This window comes from Notamacropus eugenii, chromosome 2, assembly GCF_028372415.1.
Source record: "Notamacropus eugenii isolate mMacEug1 chromosome 2, mMacEug1.pri_v2, whole genome shotgun sequence".
NCBI classification, from domain to species: Eukaryota; Metazoa; Chordata; class Mammalia; order Diprotodontia; family Macropodidae; genus Notamacropus; species Notamacropus eugenii.
This window is the reverse complement of record NC_092873.1, coordinates 124,300,642-124,317,157: the sequence shown is the minus strand read 5'-3', so window position 1 is coordinate 124,317,157 and position 16,516 is coordinate 124,300,642. Positions and strand designations below refer to the sequence as shown.

The window sequence follows — 16,516 nt, the reverse complement described above, 5'->3', positions numbered from 1 at the left end:
AATCTACTGCTTGATAAACCCCAAACCTCCAACTTCTCCAACTCACTATTTGACACAAATTGCTGGGAAAACTGGAAAATAATATGAGAGAAACTAGGCATGGACCAACATTTCATACCCTATACCTAAATATGGTACATGATTTAGACATAAAGCATGACACCATAAGCAAACTGGGAGAGAAATGAATAGTTTACCTGTCAGATCTATGGAGAAGGGAAGAATTTATGACCAAACAAGAGATAGAGAACATTATGAAATGCAGACTGTATAATTTTGATTACATTAAATTAGAAAAGTATTTGCTCAGACAAAACCAATGTAACCAAGATTAGAAAGAAAGCAGAAATCTGGGAAATACTTTTTACAGACATTTTGCAATGTCTCTGATAAAGGCCTTATATATCTCAAATATATAGAGAACTGAGTCAAATTTATAAGAATACAAGTCATCCTCCAGTTGATAAATGGTCAAAGTATATGAATAGGCAATTTTCAGATGAAGAAATTAAAACTATCTATAATCATATGAAAAAATGCTTTAAATCACTATTGACTAGGGAAATGCAAATTTACTTACCCTGAGGTACCATCTCATACCTATCAGATTAGCTAATATGACAGGAAAGGAAAATGAGAAATGTTAGTAAAGATGTGGGAAAATTGGGACACTACTGCATCAATATGATGATGCAATTGTGAACTGATCCAGCCATTCTGAAGAGCAATTTGGAACTACGCCCAAAGGGCTACCAAACTGTGCCTACCCTTTGATTCAACGATGCCAAAGAGATTATAAAAAAGGGAAAAGGACTCACATGTACAAAAATATTTGTTTCATCTCTTTTTGGGGTCATAAAGAATAGGAAAGTGAGGGGAAGCCCATCAATCAGATAATGGCTGAACAAGTTGTAGTATGTGAATGTAATGGAATACTATTGTGCTACAAGAAATGAGTAGGCAGATTTTTTAAAAACCTGGAATGATGCACGTGGACTGATGCTGAGTGAAATAAGCAGAACCAGGAGTACACTGCACACAGCAACAACAATATTGTGTGATGATCAAGTATGATAAACAACTCTTCTCAGCAATACAATATTCTAAGATAATTCCAAAAGACTCTAGATGGAAAATGGTATCTACAACCAGAGAAAGTACTGTGGAGTTTGAATGCAGGTGAAACCTACTATTTTCACCATTTTTTCTTTCTCATGGCTTTTCCCTTTTGTTTTGATTCTTTGTTTACAACATGACTAATGAAGAAATATGTTTAACATGATTGCACATGTATATCCTTTCTCAGATTGCTTGCCACTTAGGGCGAGGGGAGGGACAGGAGGAAGGGTGAAACATTTGGAACTCAAATTTTACAAAAATGAATGTTGAAAACTATCTTTACATGTAATGGAAAAAGATACTATTGATAAAAATCTCACATAGCAAAAAGATAAGTATAGATCCCTAGAACACCCCAACAGAGACCACTTTTCAAGTTGATGTTAAACTATTTTTACCTACACTTTATTTACCTACAATTTATACCTACACAAATAATACCAAATGTATCCAACTATATTGTTCAGTGCTCAGTAGACAAGAAGATGGATCTTGGGGCAATTGATCAGGTAGGAAGAGAAGAATAAGGAAAGAGCCATTTGAGGAGAATCTAGGAGAAAGGCGTAGTTGAGAATCTGTAGCTTCAGAAAGGTTAAGAAAGAGAATAATTGAAAAATTATTGTCATTGGTAACGCTATAGTAAACAGTTTCAATCCAGCATTGCTGCTTGAAGCCTATTTGCCAGGGATAGAGAAGTGATTCAACAGCAAAGAAGTAGAAGATGAAGTATGTGGAGGGCATTTTTGGAGATGGCTGGCAATAAAAGGGATGAGAGATATAGGACAATAGATGGAATTGATGGCAGAACATACTTGAGGTTTTTTTAAAGATAAAGATCATTCTTGTTGGCAATAGGGAAAGATCTGATAGACAGGACATATATAGGATGAATTTGAAGGAGAGACAGAAAGAGGATAGTGAAGAGCCTTGAGTTTATGGTATATGAGGTTTGGTTGGAGGAACTGTTCATGTTTAGTCTGGAAAATAAAAGACTTGGGACAAGATAGCAGAAAGAGATATCAAATTTGTTCTGTGTGGCTTGAGGGGGTACCGCAAGTTAACTGAGCAACCTCTGACCATCAAAATTTACCTTCTTTTGGAGAGGAGAATGAAAGGGAAAGGGATAGGTTGAGAGAGAGGATAAGCTGAGTTACCCAGTCAACTGGGTCCCCATTTAGGCAACACGGTCTAATCACAGGTTGTGTTCGTCCTTCATTTTCGAAGAGGACCATGCCATCAGAGAAATGATGACATGACTTGCACTTGACTTTGCTTTGAGTGAGGGAAGGCTGTGCAGGTCACCAGACTCACTTTCTTCTTCTTAGTTTGAGAGGGTAGAACCAGGAGCAATAGATGAATATTGTTAAGAAAGCAAATTAAGGCTTGATGTCAGGTGTAACTTCCTAACAGTTATCGATTTCCAAAAGCGGAATGTCTTGCCTTAAGAAATACTGAATTGCCATTCCTTGGAAGTCTTTAAGCAGAGACTGGATAACCAATTGTCATTACAAACAAAATCTGTTCTTCTGCTATGGACAAGAGTCCATATGTGCATATATGCATATGTGTCTATAGGTATGGATGGATAGAAATATGCTCAAATATGTCTTCTACAATATTTTTATATTAAAGAAGCTTAAAACTGTGAGACCTAGAGATATTTTCTCAGAATAGAGACAAATGATTACTTAAAATATAAACTGCCTTTCTTTAGAAACACTTTTAAAAAGCCAGATGTCTATGAGTGATATCGTATTTTCTATCTGTGCAAATATACTTTTCAAAATGTTCATAAAAATATGTTTTTTAACTGCATGTAACACTATGTAAAAATAAATCCTATTGCAAGCATCATCAGATTTATTTCACTCCTGTAACAATATTTTCATGAAAACATTTCAAATTTTTTGTTTTGTTTTAGTCTGTTTTCATACAAATTGATAATCATACCTCAATTTTTTCTTCTTCCCTTTCTGTTTCCACTTTCTTAATAACTTTTTTCTGTTTAAAAAATCTTGGAAATTATGTCTCTTTCCTCAAAATAGTTACGAAATCTCTTTTATCTTCCATTTCATATCATGATGAAACTTCTGTAGTATTATCCCTGGCTTAAATTTTCCTTAAAGCTGATTTTGTGAAAATATAAAATGGTTGTTGTGTAGAAAGTGACTCAAAAATATTAATAATTAATGAATGCTTCAACAGCATTAGCACTGGAGGGAGAACTCTCCAGCTCTCTATCATCACTGCCTGTATGTCCCAGAACCATGGGAGATTCACTGTGAAACTCTTCCTCCATTTAAAGTAATTGAGGTATAACATCATTTCTGTCTAGCTCTTTAAAATATTTGGCTGGCTCACTGGCAGAACTATAATCTTTCATGTGAATGAAAAAATCCCTCAAGAGCAAAATTCTCATAGTTTTCCCTAGATGGATCTAGCACAACAGGTATTGTACCAGTCAGAAAAGCATTAATGTAATCTTTGTGGATTGAGTTTTAAAAGGAAAAGCAAAATTTAAAAGTAGACACTGTGGGAATCAAACTTTTATCGTCCACATACTCTCCAAATGCTTGTCCATAGGTATGAATTTCAGTGCTTTTATTCAGCTTATTGCAATATTTAACTCATGCATGCTCAGGATTTCATTACTAACAACCCAGCACACCAGCTTCTTTTTGCTTGAAGCTGGTGTGCTGGGTTGTCAGTAACTGAAATCCTTTTTTTGGGCCTTTTTGCTTGGCACTTAAAACACAAAGGAGTTTGTGATTACTGTCATGAAGTCATAAGCACTTCTATAACCGAGTCACTGTGATAGGTTAGAGTTAGATTGATGAAGTGTTCTATGGCACTCTTCTGGGAAGTGTGGGAAGATGATTCTAAGTTCATCCAAATCCACTTCTGGAATGGTGGCCTAGCATGCTGGAATAAATTAGTGAGATTCCAACTGATTCTCCATGATGAATCAGAACAGCATGAGATTTGTTGTAAAGCGTAAGATGACAGCTGTGGATATTAAACATTGTCTCAGAGGATGAAAGGACAAATGTCTGCCCAAAAGGCCATACTCAAATCAATAGGATGTGTTCATTAAAATCATCAGTTTTGCTGGAAAAGAAATTTTTTATTTTCAGAAAAGAGCTGGTTGTCTCTATGGGGCCAAAATTCAGCTGTTGGTGGGTTTGATGTTCAGCAGGCATGCTGTGAAGTAACCCAAGATAATACAGGTGATTAAAAATGAGTGAAAAATTCCTTTAGATGTTGAGGTCATAATTTTTTTATTGTCCAAGGGGTACCAGGAAAACCATAAGACTGCACTGTGGCAACAATGCTCATGTCCAGTCTGTCTGTTATAGTATGGAAGAAAATGAAAAGCAGTCAAGAATTAACCAATTTGAAGAACACATCATGTATTGCTATAAGTGGACAGAAATAGAGGGCTGGTTTTATGTGATGCCAATTTGCTATCCAATCCTTGAACTCTTACATTACCAACCAGTCCAAAGCAGGAAAGCACCATTGACTCGGCAAGAGAGGACTTCATGGCAGAGGTGAGGTGAGGTGAGGTGAGATGAGGTGAGGGAAGCACCTGGTTCAAGCAGGGTAGAAAAGGAGATCAGTGGAGAGATCAGCAGGGGTGGGGGGAGGGAGAGAGGGAGAGAGGGAGAGAGGGAGAGAAGTTCTGAGGGTTTGGGAAGCAGTCACTACTGCAGGAGGCAGAAAGAGCAAAAGAGGGGGACAGGAGAGAGGATTTATGGAGAGGATGAATTGGAAGTAGGGGAGCACAATTCAAGGAGGGGGGGAAATATGCTGGACTAATGCTCTTTAAAGGCATAACTGTGAGCCACCAGACCCACAGACAGTGGACCAAGCAAAAACTAGCAGAATATGCCTTAGCCTCACTAGAAGTCTAAGATTAAATCTATTCTTTTTACTACCTTTGTCTGGTACTGATTAAAGGTACTTGGTACTACTGGACAGCCATCTTACAAGAGGTTAGGAGTTTCCTTTTAATTCTCATTCTATTTCTTATTGTGATCCTGTGCCCCACAAACCTATTTTGGGATTCTACTAAAAACAAAGTCACAGGAATGGCATACTGAAGTGAACCTTGGTGTCAAAATTTTCTTTCAGGCACATGCAAATTAATCTAGGTGAAGCAACAAGGTTCCTGTCTTTTCCTAATGTATATATACCAGAAACAAAACCCGACTTTCTTACTGCATTTTAGGTAGTCCAAAAACTCACTAGTGGCTCTACATAAAGAATTTTAAATTGAACCAATCAGTCATGTGCACTTAAATAGAGACAGAATTGGAATAATCAGCCAACTTTGCCTATTAGGTCCAGTCTTTCAAGCACTGAGTCATTTACTACTCATATGATCTTGGACACATCACTTAACCTCTTTGGGACTAATTTTTCTCATCTGTAAAATATAAAAGTTTCATTTGAGGGCCTTGAAGATATCTTACTGTTCTATATAACTCTATGACCATAGTTTGAATTTCTTAACCTTTCTTTTTCACTTTTACAATAGCCTCATAACTGATATCACTCTCTCCAGTCTCAGTCCACTCCAAATAATCCTTCACGTCACTGACAGATTAATATTCCCAAAGAGCATTATGTCACTCTTTACTCTAAATCTTTTAATGGCTCCTAATTGTCAACTGAATTAGTTAATTATTTCTGAATTAATTTCAGATTTCTTTTTCTTCAAGATTCTCATGGTGTGCCTAAGCCATCTTTATATAGCTTTGTTGACCACTTCTCCTCTACACATACCCTTTATTTCTTTTGAATATATATCCCTACATGTCCTCCAAATTTTCCCACTTGTCATTATTATTGCTACTCATCCCCCACCTGAAATGTTTTTCCCTTATTAGAAATTCTACCTATATTTCAAGACCAATAGAGTTACAATATCACATTATTGCAGAATTAGAAAAGGGTTGAAAGGCTAGCCAGTTCCCAAAGATGAAACCTGACTGTATTTGACAGTCTGTAATAAGCTTCTGTTTTTGAAGATCTTCAATGAGGGAGATCCTGTAACTCTAAAGGCAGCTATTCTACTCCTAGACATTGTTAATTGCTACAAAGTTTTTCCTAAGATCAAAATCAATTTTTTCCCTTTATAACTTCCATGCATTGCTCCTGTTTTTGCTGGGTCAAACAGAAAAACTCTGTTACTTTTTTGTAGATTTTTTTTTTTTAATTCCATCATCCAGAATTAATATGTCTCTCCTTTCCCACCCCTACTGCACTTTCTTAGATTGTTCTCTTTGATAATAATTTGTGTTGGTGTCTTATTCCCCCAGTGGATTTTAGTTCTTTGACAGCAGGGGTCAAATCACCTAGCACAGGCCAGGTAAGATGTGAGAGAGGCAACTAGAACTGAGGAAAGGTTGTATAGATTAAGCAAGGGAAGTAATTTCTTAATTGTAGAAAACCTTAATTGATTAATATCTAGTATGTAAGTGACCGCCTTTGATTAGTTTTTTTTTCTGTAGGTTAATAATCCTCAACAGATAAAAGAACCCTTAGTCTTAAGTTATATACAGCATATGCAGTATCAGAATTAAGCATATGATGTTAAATATTTCCTTTCTCCTTTTTTGGTTTTAGCTTTACTCTCCTTACCTGAAGTCTCTACCTTCTTCAGTCCAGTTTCCACATAGCTGCCAAAGTTATTTTCCTAAAGACCAGATCTGACCATGTCACTCCCCTACTCAATCCAGTGGCTCTTCTTACCTCTAGAATAAAAAAAAAAAACCCTCTTCTTTCTGGAGTTTGAAACTCTTTACAACCTGACCCCAACTTACCTTTTGATTCTTATGCTAATCTTTATCTAATCTACAATCTAGTTAAACTAGCTGTGAAATTCAAATGATGATTATATATTTTATATTCAATTCTGTAACTTTGTTCTGTATTTGATGTAAAACCCAAGGCTCTTCTCTGTTGCTAAGTGAACGAGTTCATGAGCTTAAAAGTTCAGTCTTTTTCTCAGAGTTAGATGCCAAAGCTTTTCCACAATCACTGTTAATTAAAGAAAAACTCTAAGCTTGGCTTTAGAAGTACATTTTTTCCCACAAAGCATTATAATTGCATAAAAATTATTACCTCAGCTAAACCTGCAAATAACTCCTGCCAAGAAAAGTTTGTCATGTCACATAACTCAAGTCTCTGCGAAACTATGGCATTTATTATATTACTGAGAAGCAGACGAGCTGACCTTGGCCCATCTTTAACCTAATCCTTGACAATTAAAAAGGTGGTTTCATTTAATTCCCAGGCACCAGTGAGTCTCCCTATCAATGATCTCAGGATGCAGCTGGGACCCATCCATTCACAAAAGCATTCCTTAGAGACAGAGAGAGCTAGACCTGATCCCATGTATGCTATATACCCTTCCTTAATGTAACCAATCATATTGCCCTCACCTCCATGATATTGCCAACCCCATAATGAATAGAATAGTCTCCTCACCTACTCTGTGCTGCTCTGTAAAAATGAGTGGCATCTCCAATTCTGGGTCTTTAGCATAAATGAAGGCCTTGACCCTTTATTATCAGGTAGCATTCACCTGTTAATAAATAATATCTTGCTCAAAGAAATTTGCCTTAGATTACCTTTTAGTTCAATTTCAATTGTAACGTAACTATATGACTGTTCCTCATACAAATGTATAATTGCTAACGAAAGAAGTCTGTAGGAAAACATAGGCTAATTATTTGTTTGTTTTACTATCTTGAAGGATTGTGACAGGCAACACTGGGAAGCCAGGAACTTTATAGCTCCACAGAGAAGAAAGGGAGATGAGATGAAGATAGCCCATCAGTGGCGAAATATTACAAGGTAAGTGACCTACTCCATTGAACTGAATGTAATCATGAGCAATCTGAGCTTTGTCTGACTCAATGGTCTACTTAAGGAGTGGCCTACCCAGTCAAAGCATGCTATTTTCCTGAAAGGGATGGCCTTGATTCTATCGATACATGGTGAATTTTTCCATTCTTCCCTTTCCCCTGCTTCATTGCTGCCTGGGGAACCAGTAGACTTTTCTAAGCAAATTCTTTCAATATATTCTCTGAGATAATTGTCCCAAACTCCACTTACACTGGCACATCAAGTCCTCAGCAGGTGTCAACTACTGTTACCCTCAATTCAAGGTGGGCCAGAGGTTGAGAAATGGGCTACAGCAGAGGTGGGGAACCTGTGGCCTTGAAGCCACATATGGCCTTCTAGATCCTTGGATATGGCTTTTTGACTGAGTCCAAGTTTTACAGAACAAATCCTTTTATTAAGGGGATTTATTATGTGAAGTTTGGCTTCAGTCAAAGGGCTGTACTTGAGAACCTAGAGTGCTACATGTAGCCTGGAATTTGCAGGTTCCCCACCATTGGGCTACAGGCTTCTATTACTAAGATTTCAAAAGCTCAATTCCTTGATTTCATTGGCTTTCTATTTTTCACAAAAATTCATGGAGTGTAACCAGTCTCTTCTACTAATTCCAATATACTTCTACTGTGGTGTCATTTCAGTTCATGAAATGGCTTTGGAGAACTTCTAAATTCAAGGACTTTGGGTATTTAGGTTAAAGTCTTTGATTGATTGATTGATTCAATAGAGATGTTTCGACCCTGTTCATATCTAATTCAAACCTCTAATTCAAAGGAGAACTCTTGTCTCTCTGTAATTACTGAGGTAGGGGTATATTCTCATTCATTCATTGTCATCACAAAGTTAGGCTTTATATGGTCCTCCATTTTCCATTTTTGTGCCTCTGCAGCATCTGGGCCCCATGCATGGAAGAGATTCTTTCTCTTTACCTCTGCCTCCCTAGTTTTCAAGTCCCTAGACTCAGGTCAAGTACCTTCTACATGTCCACATTTCCTTAACTTCATTTCTCCCTAAACCAAAACACTGTATCTCTTTTGTATATATGTACATATGTGCACAGTACATTCCTGCTAGGGTTGGAAGCTCAATTCCATGTGGACAGTCTCGGGCGGGTAAAGGTGGGAACTTCTAAATCTTAGAGTTCTCACGAGACCCCCCAGGAAACGGCTGGGAATGGAGGTGAACCGAGCTATCTTGTGTATTTCTGCCTCTTCCCGTGAGAAACGTGATGGGAGAGAGCTCTCCCCGCCCTCGAGATTGTCCCGGATCTGGGCACACTATTGTTATCTAACAGCACGGTATTCAGATGCAAACTATGCTGCTGAAGAGTTTAAGTAGGATCAGGAAAGCCTGAAAGCGCTCTTGGGCGGAGGGGTGCGGGGCGGACAGGACAACAAGGCTCCGCTTTTCCTCTCTCCTCTCTCCCCTCCCCCTCTCTCCCCGCTTATACTTCTACTTCCAATCTCTTATTGTAAGATCTTTGCCTCCTTGGGAGATCTTTCTCTTTCCCTCCTAAGGAAGAATTCCCCTGCACTTGTAACTAGACCCTGAAATAAAGCTCAACCCTTGTTCGACTCTGGAACGTCCTTTCTCTCATATGAGCATCCGGTTTGGCCAACCGAAGACCTCGGGAGGTGAGGTAAGAAGACTCGGGTAGCCCACAGGCCTCTAGGCCTGGCACATTCCTTTTCACCCCCTTTAGCCTCCCATAGAATTTGTGAGCAGGTACTGTTTCACTCACGCCTTTGTATCTCCGGGGACTAATACAGTGCCTGGCAAAAGGAGTCACTTGTTGATGGAAAATTAGCCAATTTACTTTCGGATTTTCTTCCTTATCATATTGTGCTTGATAACGAGCATCTAATATAAATGTAATATTTAAGAATCTTAAGAAAACAAGTGTGGTATAATGAAAAGAATGTGGGCTTTGGGGTCAGAGGACTTGGATTCATAAATTAGTTTAGCTGTTCACTAACTGTATCACCTTGAACAAATCACTTAACATCTTAGGCTTTATTTTCCTGATTTATAAAATATTAAGGTTTAATAAAATTGTCTGTAACCTTCCAATTCTAAACTTGATGACAACCATTTACCTTTCTTAAGTTCAAGTCAAGTCAACGAATACTTATTAAGTGGTTACTATATGCCAGAATACAAATACAAGTGGAAAGGAAGATAATCGCTGTCCCCAAAGTTCATACTTTCATGAGGGAAGGCAACACATAAAAGGAAGCCAAAGAGCTGAAGGGAGGGATGAGAAGGTACTGTCAGGGAATTTATGATTTTCATTAATTATTATTCAATTAATTCATTTATATAATGTATAACATATTTATATATAACATAACTTATATATAATAATATAATTAATTAATTATAATTCTCATTAATCAATATGATGTATGTAATGATTATACTAGCTAGATATTTTAGAATATCTATTTTCAAAGGAGTTTCTAGATTGGAAGTCAGAGACACACTGCAGCTCAAAGTGATCATTCAAGAACTTTTGATGTGCTCACAATTCCTGCATTCCTATGCTTGTGAATATTAAGTAAACCAAATCAGAGACTACAAAACGTGTGCCTATCACAAAACTCTGAGTAATCATGACCCCCGAGGCTTGAGACAATCAACTTAAGAACTGTTCTCATAGGACCAGAGAACACCTGTATTGTCCCTAGAATGCCTACATGTATGGGACTGCCATGAGAACTGTTTCAAGACTTGAGAATGATAAAGTTATGGCCCATCTCACTTATGATTTTTTTTATGCATATAAACTCTGCCTTTGACCCAGTAAGATTAGCCTGTCCTAGGAGGACTTTGAGGTTTATAAACCACCTCCCTCACTCGGAAATTAATTAAATTGCTAATTGATTCCGGGCACACCTGCCTCTGACCATTCACAGATTAGAGACTGGTGCAGTCCAGGCTACATTTCAAATTCTGTTAATCGTACCCATGTAAGGGTGTGGTAGAGAAAGTCTAGAGTCAGGAATGGAGACTGTAGAGCAATGATGATATTGCTAGCATGGATGCTATCTTTAAAATAGAGGTTCTGGGAGAACCAGCTGATCAAAGAAGGGGATGTAGGGAAGGAGTATACTTTTAGCACAAGAAGTTAAAAAGTGTACTTCTAGGATAAGGAGGCTTCTGCAGCATGGTAGAGAAATTATATAGAGGCAGGAGTAGAACCTTGATTTTGATTCCTACCTTGCAATTTTCCATTCCACTCTTCCAGTCTTCCACTTCCACTTCACTCTTCCGAGTGTTGCCCTCCTATATAGGAATTTTAATATACACGCTGATGTTTCTTCACACACTCAAGCCTCTAAATTTATCAGTTGCCTCAGTTTTCGTGACTTATATTTTCATTCCACCTCAGGGATGACAGGGATGCCTATATCTTAGAGCTGCACAATTTCCACAATTCTGTGTTCCTTATGTTCTAAAATTTGTTTCATTGATCTCAGCTTCTGGTGACTTCCATCTTTCTTGCCTTTTGCATCATTCTTCCTAAATCTATTCTTCATAGTCACTGTGACCTCCAGTCTTTCCAATTCTCATTGTATTCAAAGTCTAAGATTCCTTCTCTAGTTTCACATTTATTCAGTCACTGTCTTTATCCAATAATTGACCGAATCTAATTGCACACTCTCCTTTGCCCTATTGTCAGGCCCTAAATCTGAGTGAATCTCACTTTCTTCCTCCTCTGCTCCTACCTACTTATATACTGCTGGATAAAAATGTCACACAATTATGCTATTTTCTCCCACTGTAACTTTGTGTAGTCTACTTTTAACTGGGCTCTGTTACATAACAGTCTTTTTATTCTTTCATGATTTACTCTCTATCCTACTACCCTTGGTATCCATTGCAATCCTTTTCTCTTCTCCTCAAGCTTTCTATACAACCAATCCTCTCTTATTTCCTCTCATCAGAGGGTCTTACCCCCTTTATTCCAAGGTTAATGAACTCCAACTTCTTTCCTTTTCCATACTTCAAAATTGAACGCCATCTTTCTTTCTCTTCTCCTTTGTTCTATCTGAGTAACAGGTCACTTTCCCCTTGTAAAGGCCAACTCTCATATTTGTGTCTTCAAAAACATGTTCAATTGGATTAGATTGATTGGATCGAATTTAATGGTACAAAAGATTTTGGCGGGCATCATTGTTCATTTATCTCTGTTAAAGAGAATGTTTTTCTTATGACTGTGGACACAATGGTAATAATTCAGCTCACATCATCTGCTTTTGGATGATTACTCATTTCCCTTAAATAGTTATGGCTCTGAGAGCTGTTTTTATTTCCTGACAGAAGTCCAAAGTGCATTTTTAAAGTGGGCTAGGCCAACTGAATAAAATAGCCATCTCCATCTTTCCTCTAAGATGTGATACTCAATAAAACAATATTTCTGAATATCAAAAATAGGAATGCATATTTTAGATCAATGGTTCTCAAGTTACATGGCTACAAATACTAGGCAAAGGCAGAAGCCCCTATTATCAACTGACGTATTTACTCTTTTTTTCCTTTTTGCTGCCACAGAAAACTCCAAATAGAAACATAGAGTGAATGGGAAGGCTAATGGTGTTTTTGATGAAATACATGATGAGGTAATGTCTGGTTTTTATCAAGCATAATGAATAAAATTAATACCAGAAATAAAAGTCTGGATATTAATTGTCATATCATCCATTTTAATATGGTAAGAAACTAGCTTGGAAATCACCTGGAAGATCCCCAGACCATCATGAACCATTCTTTGGAGCACATAGACTTAACTGTCCTTTCAGTTGCTAAAATATGGTGCTTCCAAATGCTACATCACATAGTAGTTGCCTCTTTGTTCATTCAAGAATGTCCTCTTAGGGAAAAGCAAATTGCAAAGTTGTACTTAAAAGAGAAAAAAATAGCAAGATTATCATCATTAATATTCTCATCAATTTCTACCAAAGTTCACTAAAGACCTGAGAAAAAATGAGTAACCAGAGAAGTTTATGCTTCTCCTCTCCTAGCACTATTATAATACAGCTCTGGTATGCTTTAAAGTGCTCCCAGTTTTTGTGAAACTGGCTACTGATACTCTGTAGAAAGCTTGCAGATATATTTTAATTCTACCTTCCTTCTACTGAGTTTTTCTGGTCAATTTTTTAGGTCCATTCTCCCTGATCCCCTTACCTCACTAACACTGTGATATCTAGGTTGGCAGAATTTTTATCTAAAAAAGCATTGTAAACTTGGGCCCTCAGTGGCAGCTTTGGACCTTCCACTCAAGAATTCCAGAATGTTGCCTAGTGAGACAGTTGGGGTAGAGGAGGTTGCATGTGACTCTGTCCCTGACTGTATTTGTCCAAACCCACTTATGCTGAGCTTGGCTATATACTGGAGCTCAGAGAAGTTGGATATTTTTTACTTAAGAATAATTTTAAAATCAATGATATGTGATACCAGATGTGAATGTGATACCAGAGTATTATCATTATAGATGGATCTTATTTTATAAAATGGAGGAGCTTTCATATTTTATTTCCAAAACTAATATTTAACTAAGCTTCCATTAAGTTTTATGATTTGTTTTTATCAGTTATTGCTTTTCTATAATAATACTCAGAATAAGAATCTAGCCTTTTATTTTGACAGTTAGGAGGCAATTAGGTGACACAGTGGATAAATATAGGGCTTAAAATGAGAAAGATTTGATTTCTGATCCAGTCTTAGACACTTGCTAACTGTGTGACCTTGGACAGGTCATTTAAACTCTGTCTCAGTTTCATCACCTGTAAGATGGGGATAATAATAGCACGCACTTTCCAGGGTTGTTGTAAGGTTAAAAATGAGACCATGTTTCTAAAATGTTTATAAATCTTATGCAACTGCTATTATTATTGATTATTATTATATTATTAAGAAAATTGAAACCACCTAATGTGAAATATTTGGGTCCACAAAAACTTAGGTGGGGCTAAATATACAGTAGGTATGGCTATTGTGTCACTTACATAAAAGAATACTTTATTGGCTAGAGACTTTACATTAGATAAACTGTCTTTTCTGAAGTTTTGTTTGGTTCCATCCATCTCTTTATTCAAACTGCTCTGTGCTGAGTTTTCTCTGCTTTTGGTCTCATGAGATTCCTGCCGAAGACTGTGGATTTGTTTACCATTGTCATCTTTGGATGATGGGTTCAATTATGGCTCAATTATGCTACATCATTCTGTGTACTCTTTAAGGATTATTTATCATCTACTCATAAATTGTTAGGAGAGATAAAAAACTAGTATAGGATAAGCTGAAAAAAGAAAGTTATTTATCACTAATTGACAAAACAATGGCAACTTTAATTACATGGGACTGTTTGGTTGGTCCATGGATGGGATCATGCCTTGCTTTCCCACACCACTCTCTAACTGTATTCACCATTTGCATTTGTTAATTGCCCATATTCATTCTCATATATTGGTCCCATCTCAGTAAGGGACAGAGAACTGATTTGGGATACTTCATGTCCTACATCTTTACCACAGCATTATCTATTTTATCCTTTCAGCCTTCAATCTCGTCTCATGCCCCAACACTTCCCACTCTATCATTGAGAGGTTTAAGTGATTTACTCAGGGTCATGGAGACAGTATATGTCAGAAACTGGATTTGGATTCAGAGCTTTGTGACTGCAGTGAATTTTCCATCCATTAAGAGGCACTGCTTTTTTGGTCTCAACTCTTTTTTCTCTAAAAGGGGTAACCTCCTTTCAAGTTACAGTTTCATAATATTTTTCTTCTTCCACTGTTATCAAGGCTAGAAGAGGAAGATATACTGAATCAATAGTTTGTGAAATTACAAAAAGGGAGTGGTCACTTCTAGTCCTTTAGGTATTCTCCAGGAAAGACCACAATTGGCAGAGGGAAATGGCAGTATCACTTTAATAACCACAAAAGGTCTGAGGGCAAATAGCAGAGAAAATGAAGAGATGAGTGGCAAAAAGGGGGGAGAGACACAGAAGCAAATACCATGGGAAACAGGATGATGAAGACAGGCAGGAAGCATGAGGAAAAGCATGGAGAGGGTTTGAGTCACACATAGCTGTGGATTAGAGTCCAGAACACTCAAACATCATGGACATTTAGGAGATGGAAGAGTACAGGAGGAGTGTGAGGTCTCATTTTAATAGTGTTTTTTGGGGGAAACAGACCAATTTCTATCCAGGCCACCTTAGGGGTGGTTCATTAACATATTTAAATCATCTGAAACTTATTGGTAAAATTTCAGTCATCTTCTCAAAGTTATCAGCACTTTCTTGATGTTTGGCTGATCTGGAATTTGTTGAGAATTTACACATCACAGGACCAGAGCTCTGACAGCAGTCCCTAGATGACTGCTTCTGATTCATTACATATTACCAGAATGTGAATTTTATTTAATATATAGTACAATTTATAAATTATGCTCCTTTGATTTTGGGGATGGATTTTTCTTGGTTCCCTTTTGCAATCTTATTTCCTGCCATTGACCATATTGGCTATTTATAAACTTATTATACTGACAAGAAATGATGAATGAGTGGTCAGGGGGCCAGAACAAGATGCAATTTTAGCAGATACTTAACTTTCTGCTCACATGTTCTCTCACAGAGTTTGCATAGTTCACATAAGCTATTTGGGAGCCACTACTCTAATGTAGAGGGAATTAAACACAAATGTATAATACCAGGAACCTTTTTCCAATAAGTAGTCAAAATGGATATGAAGAAAAAGTCCTCAGAAGAAGAGTTACAAACTATTAAAAACATTTGCTTCACATCATTAATAATAAGTGAAATTGTTCTTGTTCAATTGTGTCTGAGTCTTCATGACTCAGCAGACCATACTGTCCATGGAGTTTTCTTGACAAAGATATTAGAGTGGTTTGCCATTTCCTTCTCCACTGGGTAAAGGCAACAGAAGTTAAATGATTTGCCCAGGATCATATACAGTTTTCAAGTGTCTGAGGCCAGATTTGAACTCAGGTCTATCCTTACTCCTGGCCCAGCTCTCTATCTATCTATTCAGTGACCTAGCTGCTTCCTAGGCAAATAAAAGTTAAGTGACTTGCCCAAGGTCATAATTAGTGAAATAGAAATAGAAATAACTCTAAGGTCACCCCTTCTACCTAGAAAGTTGAGAAGATGAGAAAAGATAGGAATTGTCAACATTTGAAGGATTGTGGCAAAACAGGCTCACTAAGGATAGAATACATAAAGCTTGGAGGGATAGCTAATATATTGAACGGCAGAATCAGGATACAGATAGATCTTGACCATCTAGAACATTAGGCTGAATTTGATGACATGAAATTTAATAAGAATAAATATTAAGTGTTACACTTGGGTAGCCAAAAAAAAATCAGTTTTGCAAATACAAGATGGATAGAGTGGTGAGACATGTTAGAAAAAGCTATATGGAACAAAACTAATGCAATAAAGATTAGAAAGAAAGCAAAAAAT

At 37.2% G+C, this 16,516-nt stretch overlaps 1 pseudogene; it reads right to left on the bottom strand.

Moving 5' to 3' along the window:
• Positions 1 to 3,228: 3,228 nt before the first annotated feature.
• LOC140522813 (4-galactosyl-N-acetylglucosaminide 3-alpha-L-fucosyltransferase 9-like) lies at positions 3,229 to 4,393 on the bottom strand (annotated as a pseudogene).
• Between the last annotated feature and the right edge of the window lie 12,123 nt (positions 4,394 to 16,516).